The sequence below is a fragment of the Chelonia mydas genome, chromosome 6 (genome assembly GCF_015237465.2).
Source record: "Chelonia mydas isolate rCheMyd1 chromosome 6, rCheMyd1.pri.v2, whole genome shotgun sequence".
NCBI lineage: Eukaryota > Metazoa > Chordata > Testudines > Cheloniidae > Chelonia > Chelonia mydas.
The window spans coordinates 11,164,852-11,176,701 of NC_051246.2; the positions used below are offsets into that span (position 1 = coordinate 11,164,852).

The 11,850-nt window shown below is 40.5% G+C and overlaps 1 long non-coding RNA gene across 3 annotated transcripts; it reads right to left on the reverse strand.

The window, feature by feature from the left end:
• Positions 1 to 1,379: 1,379 nt before the first annotated feature.
• On the reverse strand, positions 1,380 to 10,347 carry LOC119566367. 3 transcript variants are annotated; one of them, XR_005225357.2, is made up of 8 exons: positions 9,530 to 9,974; positions 8,597 to 8,765; positions 7,878 to 8,501; positions 7,249 to 7,339; positions 6,613 to 6,678; positions 3,573 to 3,661; positions 2,384 to 3,006; positions 1,380 to 1,766 (listed from the first exon to the last, which is right to left on the reverse strand). It is a non-coding gene; the product is annotated as an uncharacterized LOC119566367 (long non-coding RNA). The 3 variants fall into 3 exon arrangements; XR_005225356.2 differs by lacking the exon at positions 1,380 to 1,766 and adding an exon at positions 10,280 to 10,347 and having other exon boundaries at positions 2,070 to 3,006; positions 9,530 to 9,763; XR_005225355.2 differs by lacking the exon at positions 1,380 to 1,766 and having other exon boundaries at positions 2,070 to 3,006; positions 9,530 to 9,970.
• Between the last annotated feature and the right edge of the window lie 1,503 nt (positions 10,348 to 11,850).

The following is an 11,850-nucleotide window of genomic DNA, read 5'->3' on the forward strand; positions in this document are numbered from 1 at the left end:
CATAGAGTCTAGTCTGATCTCCTGCATAACGCAGGCCGCGGAAACCAGCGTAGATCTGGGTGAATGAGGTTTTTTTGTTCAGTGGGCGACCTGAGCCTGACTGGGGCTTTCAGTACTGCTCTCCTACCGACAACAGGAAGTGGCTCTGATTCACCCAGTGAGACCCCATGCTGCACTCCTGACATACAAAATTAAATACTGTGCAAATGTTCTCCCGGCTGCTGAGCTCAGCCCTGCCCAGCTGCCTGGGTGGGTTCCCTCTGGCCTCAGCCACAGGTCAGCTGCGCTCCCTTTGTCCTGGCAGCCTGTTCCTCCAGGCAGCAATTTCCTGCCTCTGCCTGTTTCTGTCCCTCCCCTGGAGCCGCCTCTCGCTGTAATTCCCCTTTAGCCCAGAGACTCACCGCTTGGAAGCCTTATTCCCAAAGATGTTCCCAGGAGAGCTCATCAATTGGACCCAACCCCTCAGTGCACAAGGTGCTGAGAGACTCCAGCCTGATACTTCCAGAGGAAACAGCTGAGAGCAGGAAGTTCCTGTCTTTATTGAGTTCCCCTTACAGCATAGCCTGGCCCTCTCTGGAACTGGGGAAGGCTTAGGAGCTCTACGGTTATTTCTTTCAGTTCGCCAGATACACGGAAAGGAGCACTATAATCAACGTATTAAATGCAAAGTGCATCCCTCTGCGCCTGGACTGGTCTAAGAAATTAACCATGCAAAGGTTATAAATAAAATCCACCTAGTGAATCGTTTCAGAGGAGCAGCCGTGTTAGTCTGTATTCGCAAAAAGAAAAGGAGGACTTGTGGCACCTTAGAGACTAACCGATTTATTTGAGCATAAGCTAGTGAATGTTTGCACAGCCACGGCATTTCCCCCCCCCCCCCCCCCGTTTCACACAGGTGTTTGGTTGCAGGTTAGGTTCCTAAATGTCGGAGTCAGAGTTCATCAAATGGTTCATAATCGATTTCTGGGCCGGCACCCTGAAAATCCACTTGTAGGGCAAACTCCTCAGCTGCTGAATGCACAGAGCGTGGGAATTTCAAAAGCACATGGAGCCGGACTGGTTCTTCTCCCATTGAAATCAAAGGTAACCTCCCCTTGACTTCAAAGGCTATTTCTACACTACACAGCTGTACAGCTGCACCTGCTGTAAGGTCTTCCATGTACCTGCTCTAGGCCAGCGGTACCTCTATCAGAATTCGCTACCTCTCCCCTTTCAGTCTCTGGCCCAGGGGTAGCAACTTCTGCCAGAGCATCACCCATCCGTTGCAGTTACCTGCCTCTGGCCCGGAGGATGACAAAGTTGAGAGGTAGCAAACCGTGATGGGAATTTGCTACCGGTTTGAAATCTCCATTGTAAACGTGGACACAAATAAACACAGGTATTTTTCAAAATGTAAAAAGACTTTATTATTGTAGCAAGGTATAGAAACAAGGACAGCTTACTTTTCATTTCAAGAGTTTTTCAAAAACAGGCATCTAAACATATTTACGGATACAGAGTTAACAACACAATTTTTGTTCTTAACTGAGATGTACATTAAAATTAAACTTCTCTATTCCTGGTTTATATTCCAGCTGTGTTATTCCAAGAAAACCAAAATATTTCTCTTTACAAAACAATGCCACAATGTACGTTTTTTATAAACAACTGAACGAGGCACATTTTGTGCAGCTGTACTTTGTCTCCTCATCCGTTACGTTTTCTTCATTGATTTCCTCTGGCAGGCAGGGCACATGTGCCCACCTCTCACAAGAGTCACACTGGACCTTTGATAAGTAAGAGATGAGAACATGAAATCACAGAATTAATCATCCTAAGTATAATTTCAATTAATTTATACAATTTATAAAAACTTATAGCATAAAATTAATTTCAATTAATTTATAAAATAATATTCCTTGAACATATAATCATTAGTCAGATATGACTATCAACAGCCTTGCCAGAGGATGTTGTGAAGGCCAAGATATGACAAAATTCAAAAAAGAGCTAGATAAATTCATGGAAGATAGCTATTAGCCAGGGATGGTGTCCCTAGCCTTTGTTCTCCAGAGGCTGAGAATGGGCGACAGGGGATGGATCACTTGATGATCACCTGTTCTGTTCATTCCCTCTGGGGCACCTGGCATTGGTCACTATTAGAAGACAGTGGGCTAGATGGACCTTTGGTCTGACCCAGTTTGGCCATTCTTATGGAAATATTTACTTCTGTGGAATTATTACAAGAATCCTGCCCCTTAGGCAGGTTATTACGCTGGGTCTATATGTAATTGGCTAGATGTTGGGCCATGACTTTTGTTCTTGTACTATAAACAATCATATTCTGCTTCCTTATCTGCTCCAACACATGGTGTGTGTTTCTCATACCCTTACTGTTTCTTACCATCATGCAATCTTCACTTTCTTTTTTGCAAGTGACCAAGTTGCAGTACACGCAGTACTCCTCCACGCCCTCTGAAAAATCAATGCCCTGTACTCAAAGGGTGATTACATTGTGACCAAACCTCTAAACGCAAATCTTGATTAATGTCAATTATGTCAAGTAATTAAACTGGTTTGCGAACATTTTTTTCTTTTTTTGGGTCCGGGGGTGTCCTATTTTAGATGATATTTTGTACCCCAGTCTACGGGTTTCAAACTTTTAGTTTAATGCAGGTGGGTAGAACCATATCCAATTACATTTCACTGCTCGATCCGTAGTAACCACTCAAACCCTCCACATTTTTCACGACTTGAAGAAATTATTCATACAGAGTCACCATTCGAGACCCAAACTTGTGACATACCCCACTGTAGATGTATTAAGGTAACGGTTTGTTACAGGACATTATTCCACTTTTCCTATTATCTTCCCATATACTATGGGCTGACTCGGTAATATGTAACAAAGCTCTTACCTGCCTCTTCCATCAAAAGAATTGCTATTTTTCTTCTACACGTAGTGAGAGCCTCTTGTGTGGTTTCTACAGCACTGATGTCTTTATGCTGTAAATACGTTTCTGCAAACTAAAAACACGTCTAATTAGAAAAACACAGGATAATTAAGGCTGCGTGTCTGTCACGAAGGTCACGGATTTTGTGACTTCTGCAGCGGCTGGTTCCAGAGCTACCCGAGCAGATCAGGCAGCCCCTGGTCCAGAAGCACCAGCCGCTGCTGGGGCAGTTGGGGTGTGGGAGGGGGCTCAGGGCTGTAGCAGGGGTTTGGGGTGCGGGGCGGTGTTGACCTCAGGGGGCTCCCCAGAAGCAGCCAGCATGTCCCTGCAGCTCCTAGGCGGAGAGTCTTACACTACATATCACTTGATTTGCTATGGCCCGTGTTGCTAATAACACCGTCTCACTCACACTAAATGCTAGTGTTTTGTGCCCACGGCCAATGAAGTAGTTAGTCACACTCAAATCGCACACGGTCACCCAATGTCCATTATTAAGTACAGCGAGTACAAGTATATGCTATTTCCATTTTTCTTTGTAACTATCAGGAAGCTATTCTCCTCACTGTTGTTACACTGATTAAACATAGTTTCACACTAACACTACATGTAAACCGTGAAAATAAGTATCTAAAGAATCACCTCCAAGTCCTCAGGAAGGTTCTTTCATATTTTGTCTCATCACCCAAGGGGTCAATTATTAATACTTCTTTTGTTTCCATTAATGTGATCTGTAAGTGTAAATACATATACATACGTTATTGGTAATACGATAATTTCAACAATTGTGTAATGATTTTTCAAAACACTGCCTGCAGATATTCTCATTTGTAACATCTGACTAACACACAAGAGAAAATCGTATTGTGAATGCCTTGATTCAAACACTACAGACGATATTCTTTACATATACATTACCAACAACACATTCTTCACACTAGGATTTTATTTTTTAAACGGCCATCCTCTGAATTTCAAGACTTACACTGAAGTTCCATTTTCATTTGTGTGTATTAAACTTATTGAAAACCCACAATACAAAGGAAATTATATCACTGCTACACAACTGTGTTTGAAATGTCCTATGTAGTACTTAGGACTGTCAAGCGATTAAAAAAATTAATCATGATTAATTGTGCTGTTAATAATAGAATACAATTTTTTAAAATATTTGTGGATGTTTTCTACATTTTCAAATACATTGATTTCAGTTACAACACAGGATACAAAGTGTACGGTGCTCACTTTATATTTATTTTTTATTACAAATATTTGAACCGTAAAAAAACAAAAGAAATAGTATTTTTCAATTCACCTAATACAAGTACTGTAGTGCAATCTCTTTATCATGAAAGTTGAACTTACAAATGCAGAATTATGTACCAAAAAACCCTGCATTCAAAAATAGAACAATGTAAAACTTTAGAGCCTACAAGTCCAATCACTCCTACTTCTTGTTCAGCCAATCGCTCAGACCAACAACTTTGTTTACATTTGCGGAAGATAATGCTTCCCGCTTCTTGTTTACAATGTCACCTGAAATAGAGAACATGGCACTGTTGTAGCCGGCGTTGCAAGATATTTACGTGCCAGATGCGATAAAGTTTCACATGTCCCTTCATGCTTCAATTACCATTCCAGAGGACAGCATCCATGTTGGATAACGGGTTCTCCTCGATAACAATCCAAAGCAGTGCGGACTGACACACGTTCATTTTCATCATCTGAGTCACATGCCACCAGCAGAAGGTTGATTTTCTTTTTTGGTGGTTCAGGTTCTGTAGTTTCTGCATCGGAGTGCTGCTTTTTCAGACTTCTGAAAGCATGCTCCACACCCCGTCCCTCTCAGATTTTGGAAGGCACTTCAGATTCTTAAAATTGGGTCGCGTCCTGTAGTTATCTTTAGAAATTTCACATTGGTATCTTTGCATATTGCCAAATTTGCAGTGAAAGTGTTCTTAAAATAAACAACATGAGCTGGGTCATCATCGGAGACTGATATAACATGAAATACATGGTAGAATGCCGGTAAAACAGAGCAGGAGACTTACAATTCTCCCACAAGGAGTTCAATCACAAATTTAATCAAAGTTTTTTTTTAAACGAGCGTCATCAGCATGGAAGCATGTTCTTTGGAACGGTGGCCAAAGCATGAAAAGGCATATGATGCTTTAGCACATCTGGCATGTAAATATCTTGTGACACCAGCTACAACAGTGCCTTGCGAACACCTGTTCTCACTTTCAGGTGACACTGTAATTAAGAAGTGGGCAGCATTATCTTCTGCAAATGTAAACAAACTTGTTGGTCTGAGCGATTGGCTGAACAAGAAGTAGGACTGATCGGACTTGTAGGCGCATCAATGTAGCCCAAGTAGAGTAGGGGCGTTAGGGAACAATAGCTGAGGAAGCGTTGTTCTAAGTCAGCCATATGGAACAACGCTTCCTCAGCTCTCATCCCCTACCTCTACTCGGGCTACTTTGATGACATCTTCATCATCTGGACCCATGGAAAAGAAGCCCTTGAAGAATTCCACCATGATTTCAACAGTTTCCATCCCACCATCAACCTCAGCCTGGACCAGTCCACACAAGAGATCCACTTCCTGGACACTAACCCAGGAACCTACCCTTGCAACAAAGCCCGTTGCCAACTGTGTCCACATATCTATTCAGGGGACACCATCACAGGACCTAATCACATCAGCCACGCCATCACGGGCTCGTTCACCTGCACATCTACCAATGTGATATATGCCATCATGTGCCAGCAATGCCCCCTCTGCCATGTACATTGGCCAAACCAGACCATCTCTACGTAAAAGAATAAATGGACACAAATCAGACGTCAAGAATTATAACATTCAAAAACCAGTCGGAGAACACTTCAATCTCCCTGGTCACTTGATCACAGACCTAAAAGTCGCAATATTACAAAAAAAACCTTCAAAAACAGACTCCAACAAGAGACGCTGAATTGGAATTAATTTGCAAACTGGACACCTTTAAATTAGGCTTGAATAAAGACTGGGAGTGGATGGGTCATTACACAAAATAAAACTATTTCCCCATACTTATTTCCCCCCCCCCCCACCTACTGTCACTCACACCATCTTGTCAACTGTTGGAAATGGGCCATCCTGATTATCACTACAAAAAGTTTTTCTCTCCTGCTGATAATAGCTCACCTTAATTGATCACTCTCGTTATAGTGGGTATGGCAACACCCATTTTTTCATGGTCTCTGTGTATATGTATCTTCCTACTGTATTTTCCACTGCATGCATCGGATGAAGTGGGTTTTTGCTCACAAAAGCTTATGCTCAAATAAATTTATTAGTCTCTAAGGTGCCACAAGTACTCCTCGTTCTTTTTACTATTTCTTTTTTTTAAAATCATTTTTACACTGCAAATATTTGTAATAAAAAATAATATAAAGTGAGCACTGTACACTTGTTGTTCTGTGTTATAATTGAAATCAATATATTTGAAAATGTAGAAAAACCTCCAAAAATATTTAATACATTTCAATTGGTATTCTATTGTTTAACAGTGTGATTGTGATTCATTTTTTTAATCATGATTCATTTTTTTGAGTTAATTGCGTGAGTTCACTGCGATTAACCGACAGCCCTACATTTAGTGCAGACAATCCCAAAGTATAACAGCGGAAAACATCTTACCACAAGAACCCAGTGCTTTGGTGCGTTGAAAGGAAGCAATAAGAGATCACTTTGCATGATTCCACTCTGTGTTGATTGAAAAAAGAATGAAAAATGCAGTTATGCTGGTCAGTGAAGCAAACCATGTAATGTAGATTATAGTGGATTTCCCAGTTTCAGTACATTTCCTTCCCCAACACAGCACTGTGTTTGCGCTTAACCACCTTTATGAAAATGTGCTTTGCCCCTGTGGGGCACGAGAGCGTGTGAACATTTACCTTCTCCAGTTTCAGTTTTGCTCGGCCTGACAGAATGCTAGTGGAAGCGACTAACGAAACGGCTTGTATCTGTTGACACGCAAGCAAGTTTTTAAATGGGGGAGGGATAGCTCAGAGGTTTGCGCATTGGCCTGCTAAACCCAGGGTTGTGAGTTCAATCCTTGAGGGGGCCATTTAGGGATATGGGGCAAAAATCTGTTGGATGATTAAATTGGGGATTGGTCCTGCTTTCAGCAGGGGGTTGGACTATCTCCTGAGGTCCCTTCCAACCCTGATATTTTATGATCATGGCACACACAGACCATAATGTAGTTCATAAATACATACGTGGAAGGGATCCTTACTGTTACAAATAAGTGATGTAAAATGGATTACAAACCTTTTCTGTAAGCCCCATGTGCTCTGTCTTCTTTTAAAAACTGACTAACCAGTGCATGTACCGGTGTTGAAGTCACAGCCCCACAGACCACCTGCAACGGATGAAAGAATAGTTCAAATTTAAAAAAGCATTGATGAATCCATCCAGTCGCCAGCAACGTTTACTGCTATTTAAATGTACCTCAACATCCAGCCAGCTTCTGGGCTTCAGGCTATAAAATGAAGTGTCATACAAATTTCAGAGTAACCGCCGTGTTAGTCTGTATTCGCAAAAAGAAAAGGAGGACTTGTGGCACCTTAGAGACTAACCAATTTATTTGAGTATGAGCTTTCGTGAGCTACAGCTCACTTCAAAGCTCATGCTCAAATAAATTGGTTAGTCTCTAAGGTGCCACAAGTCCTCCTTTTCTTTTTGTCATACAAATGGATTTCTCTCACTTTGGCCTCCAGTCTCTGTGTAACCTTGTGGGTCTGTACAAATTTTACTAGAAAAAAAAACATGGAACATAGATGACATGCCTGGTAATACTGTTTCCTTTTTCTCTGTTTTACCATTGTGCACGTTGCCCTTTTGACATGAAAACTTTTAACCAATTGTTTAAAAAAAAAAAAAGTGTGGTAAGCAATTACCTTTGAGCAGCCATTCTCTGTCTTCCCCCATCCTCCACAAGCATATCACCAACATCACTGCATGCAACTTCTTCCACTACACACTCCTCTTCTGCCACGTCTGTGAGCTCCACCTTGATCACTCGGCTCTCAGGAGGCTCGTGAGATATATTGCCACCCATTTGCCCAATCTCTTCCGAGGGCTCTGTTTTTTCAATCTCATCCACAGAAGTTTCCATTTCTGTGTTTGCCTCTGATTTGTTTTCAGCCCCTAACGTTGGTGGCTCTTGAAATGGTTTTAAGTGGGAGATACTGTACTTAGACCCTAACAGTTTCCCCGAGGTGGTTTCCAATTTAACTCTTTTACCCGCAACAGCAGTAACTTTGTATGGGCCACGATAGGTAGGTTGCAGCAGCCCTCCCTTTCTTGTTTTCCTTCTCGTATTCAGTAACATAACACAGTCCCCAACCTCAAATGTTATTTCCCCATTATTCAGAACTCTTTCTTTTGGCATGCTGGTTTTGTTGTTTTTCTTGTACTTTGGCAATATTACTAAGAGCCAGTGCAATGTCAGCATCCTTTCTCAATTTCAAATTTATGCTGTACTCTTTGTAGAATTGTTCGAGCTCCTCGAAATTTGGTGGCTTTGAAACAAACAGAGAAGGGGTTGGATTTGTGAAATGAAGATTCACAGAATAAGACATTGACATGAAAGCTGATGGTACTTAAATACACTTACTGTATAATCCTCCGAGACTTGGATTGGAAATCTTGCTTCAAAGCCATACAGTAGTCGAAAGGGGGACATTTTGGTGGTCATTTTCACTTGAGATCACAAAGAAAATAAAATATCACCAACAAATTCATCCCAGTTACTCCCAGTGTCATCAACCAACTTCTGCAATGCTCTGTAACAAATGGTGATTGATTAGTTTGTGGGGAAAAAAGTAAACGACCGAGACAGATCATATGGAATCAAAAAGGCACTAGAAGGAGGTCATCACAGAGCGTTGCTATGATTATTTTTCATTTCACATGTGATATGGTAAAAAGATTTGCCATGTAATAAATTGACTTGCAAGATTTAGAAGCAATTTGCAGCTTCTGGCATGGTGCATTCTACTAGCCTTTAGTACTGTAATTTTCCCACCCCTAAAATGACCTTTTGATGGATTTGGTAGTGCTATGGGCAAATGTATTGGTCAGTGGGTGGCATGGGCTGGTGAAGATACGTTCTATTCCCCATACTTTGCACATTTCCAGATCACAATGAAAAAAAAAATTACACCATAAACTTTCCTTTGGACAGGTCTGTATTTATGTTCCTTCCCCTATTTGCCATTGATTTTGTGTGTGATTACTGTGGATTACTTTTAGTTTTACTACCTGGAACTATCCTCTAGATTTTACTACTTGGAATAATATGATGGGGGTTATTTTGGTGGGTAAGCACACGTGGGCGCACACAAACACGTTATAGCAACCCTGATGAGATGACCAACTACAGTATTTGCAAAAACAGGGTGGGTGTTCAGAAAAACTTGTCAGCAACAATTTACATTAAAAAAAAAAAACTCACAAGGGAATGAAACCCATGTTCACTATCAACTATCCGTGACCTGACAGTGTGATTGAAGAAATAGTAAAAATAACCTCAAAAATAAATCTTTACCTCATTATTGAATTCAGGATCGCCATCTGTCAGTATCCTCTGTACATATCCATATTTAATAACAATGCTGTATATTTTCTTTGCTACCTCATAGGCTGACTTAGTTCGAAGTGGAAATGCATCCACCCATCTTGTAAGATAATCCGTGGCTGTCAGTATGTACTGGTATCCCTTCTTCGTTGCTGGTAGCGGCCCTATTAAATCCATTCCCACCAGTTCCCAGGGCTGACTGACCTATATGCAGGGGTACAGGTTGCAGTCATACTTTGGATCTTTCTTATTAAATGGTCTCAATAAGCGCATATGTAGGAAGTAGAGGAAACGCTATAATGTGGTTTCCACAACCACACAAGCAGAATCTAATTTCCTTTTTTAAAAAACAGAACAAAAACAAATAAAGAAGCAAACACATGAAAAAGAAATATAAGAATAGGGGTAGGAAAAATGATACAAGAATAAACCTGCAGAAATAGACCATGCCAGCGCAAGGAGCAAGAGAGGTCATTGTTGCACTCCATTGTGCCACTCAGGCAAATTCAAAGCCTCATTGTGTAGCAATAATAAAAATGGATAATGATAAACAATTATCTTTGATTCTGTCTTTCAAAGATTTCTTACTGTTTTTGAAGGAAGTGAATAAGACTGTATATCATGTACATGCAGTCTGCACTAAGAACATTCCTCATGCATTGACAATGGAAAGGCTTTAAAAGAAGATATGTAGTAGATGTCTCAGAGTCCAAAATTTACCTTTATGTTTTTCAAGGTGGTATCTAGATTTAATTCCTTTCCTGCTTTCCGGCAATGCAGACATCGCTCAACCTAGTTTGGACGGCATTAACATTCTTGTATGAAAACATTACTGCAAGGGGACGGAGTTTACGCTTTCACACCAAATGTATTAATATCGTTCTTTGCACTGTACATTTCAAATCTGTATTTAAATTTTAAATCACCTATTTCAGGATTTTGTTTCATTACTTTACATACCCAGCCTGTGATGTCCTGTGTCATCCCTGGCCAATAGTATCTTGAGGTCAGTGCAATTCTCGTTTCGACTTTTCCTTGATGTTCACCCTGGGGACTGGCATGAACCTGTTTAAAGAATTGTAGGGCTTGTTTCATGGTGTGCACGACAACCTTTCTTCCTTTGGAGGAATAGAAAAGTGTCCCTCTGCAAATCAAAGCAGATGGAGACGTGATGATGACATCAAGTGTTGCACTTAAGCAATTATCAGATATTTTCAAAGTCACAGATTCATTATAAGGCATATGCATATAAAAGATACCTGTCTGCGTATGGGTCATCTTAACTTGAGTACAAGGGGGGAATTCCACTATATGGTTATAATTAGATTTTGATTTTTTTTTTAAAAACTAGAAATCATTGTTCAGTGAACATATATGGATCGTTGTTGCGGTTTGTAGGATACACTGTAGGATGCACTGGATAACATACTCGTTGCATCCGACGAAGTGGGTATTCACCCACGAAAGTTATGCTCCGATAGGTCTGTTAGTCTATAAGGTGCCACAGGACTCTTTGCCGCTTGTACTTGAAAAATAAAGTTAAATCATAGGGGTTTGGGTAATATTTATACTTTATACTCATTTGTCATGTCACTGACATATAGGTTTGTCACAGTGCCTATATATGGAGCAAGGAGATTTTCTGGGAAATTTGACGAAAACTAGTGATCCTAATCATGGTCCCATTGAAGGTAAGGTTAACATTCTTATATGCTCAAGATTCCACTGTATTCTGTGTCTTTATTACATAAAAAAACATGTACGGCTTGCCTTCCAAAGAAAAGTTGGCAGAAAATCGACCCAGGTTACGTCTGTCTGTTTTATTCATTCCTTCAGGATACGTGTTACTCCTCTTATATGCCAAAATGTGTGCAGCTTTTTCCTCCAGAGATGTTCCCGAGTATTGTTCACAGAAGAAAACATTTCACACTGTTAACATTCACATCATTGCAAACATGAAGTATCTACCTGCATAACAATCAGATGTTATTTTGTAGGTGAGGCGTGACATGTAAACTGCAGACATATAAGCAAGGGAAGCCAAACTCAACAATGCAGCAGTCATAGGCCAATCACACGAGTGACGTAAGTAAATCTGAGCTATGTGCATAAGTTTGAAGTATTTGTGGCTTGCTCAAATACAGCCAGATTTTGTAATGAGATCAAATTTCATTTGAAATAATTAGATCACATCGATCAGATTTTAACCATGTAAGATCATACTGTGACGTAGTTGGGATTTTCCCTGGTTATGTTGCATATGAGCCTATGTGAATCTTATTGTTTTGCAT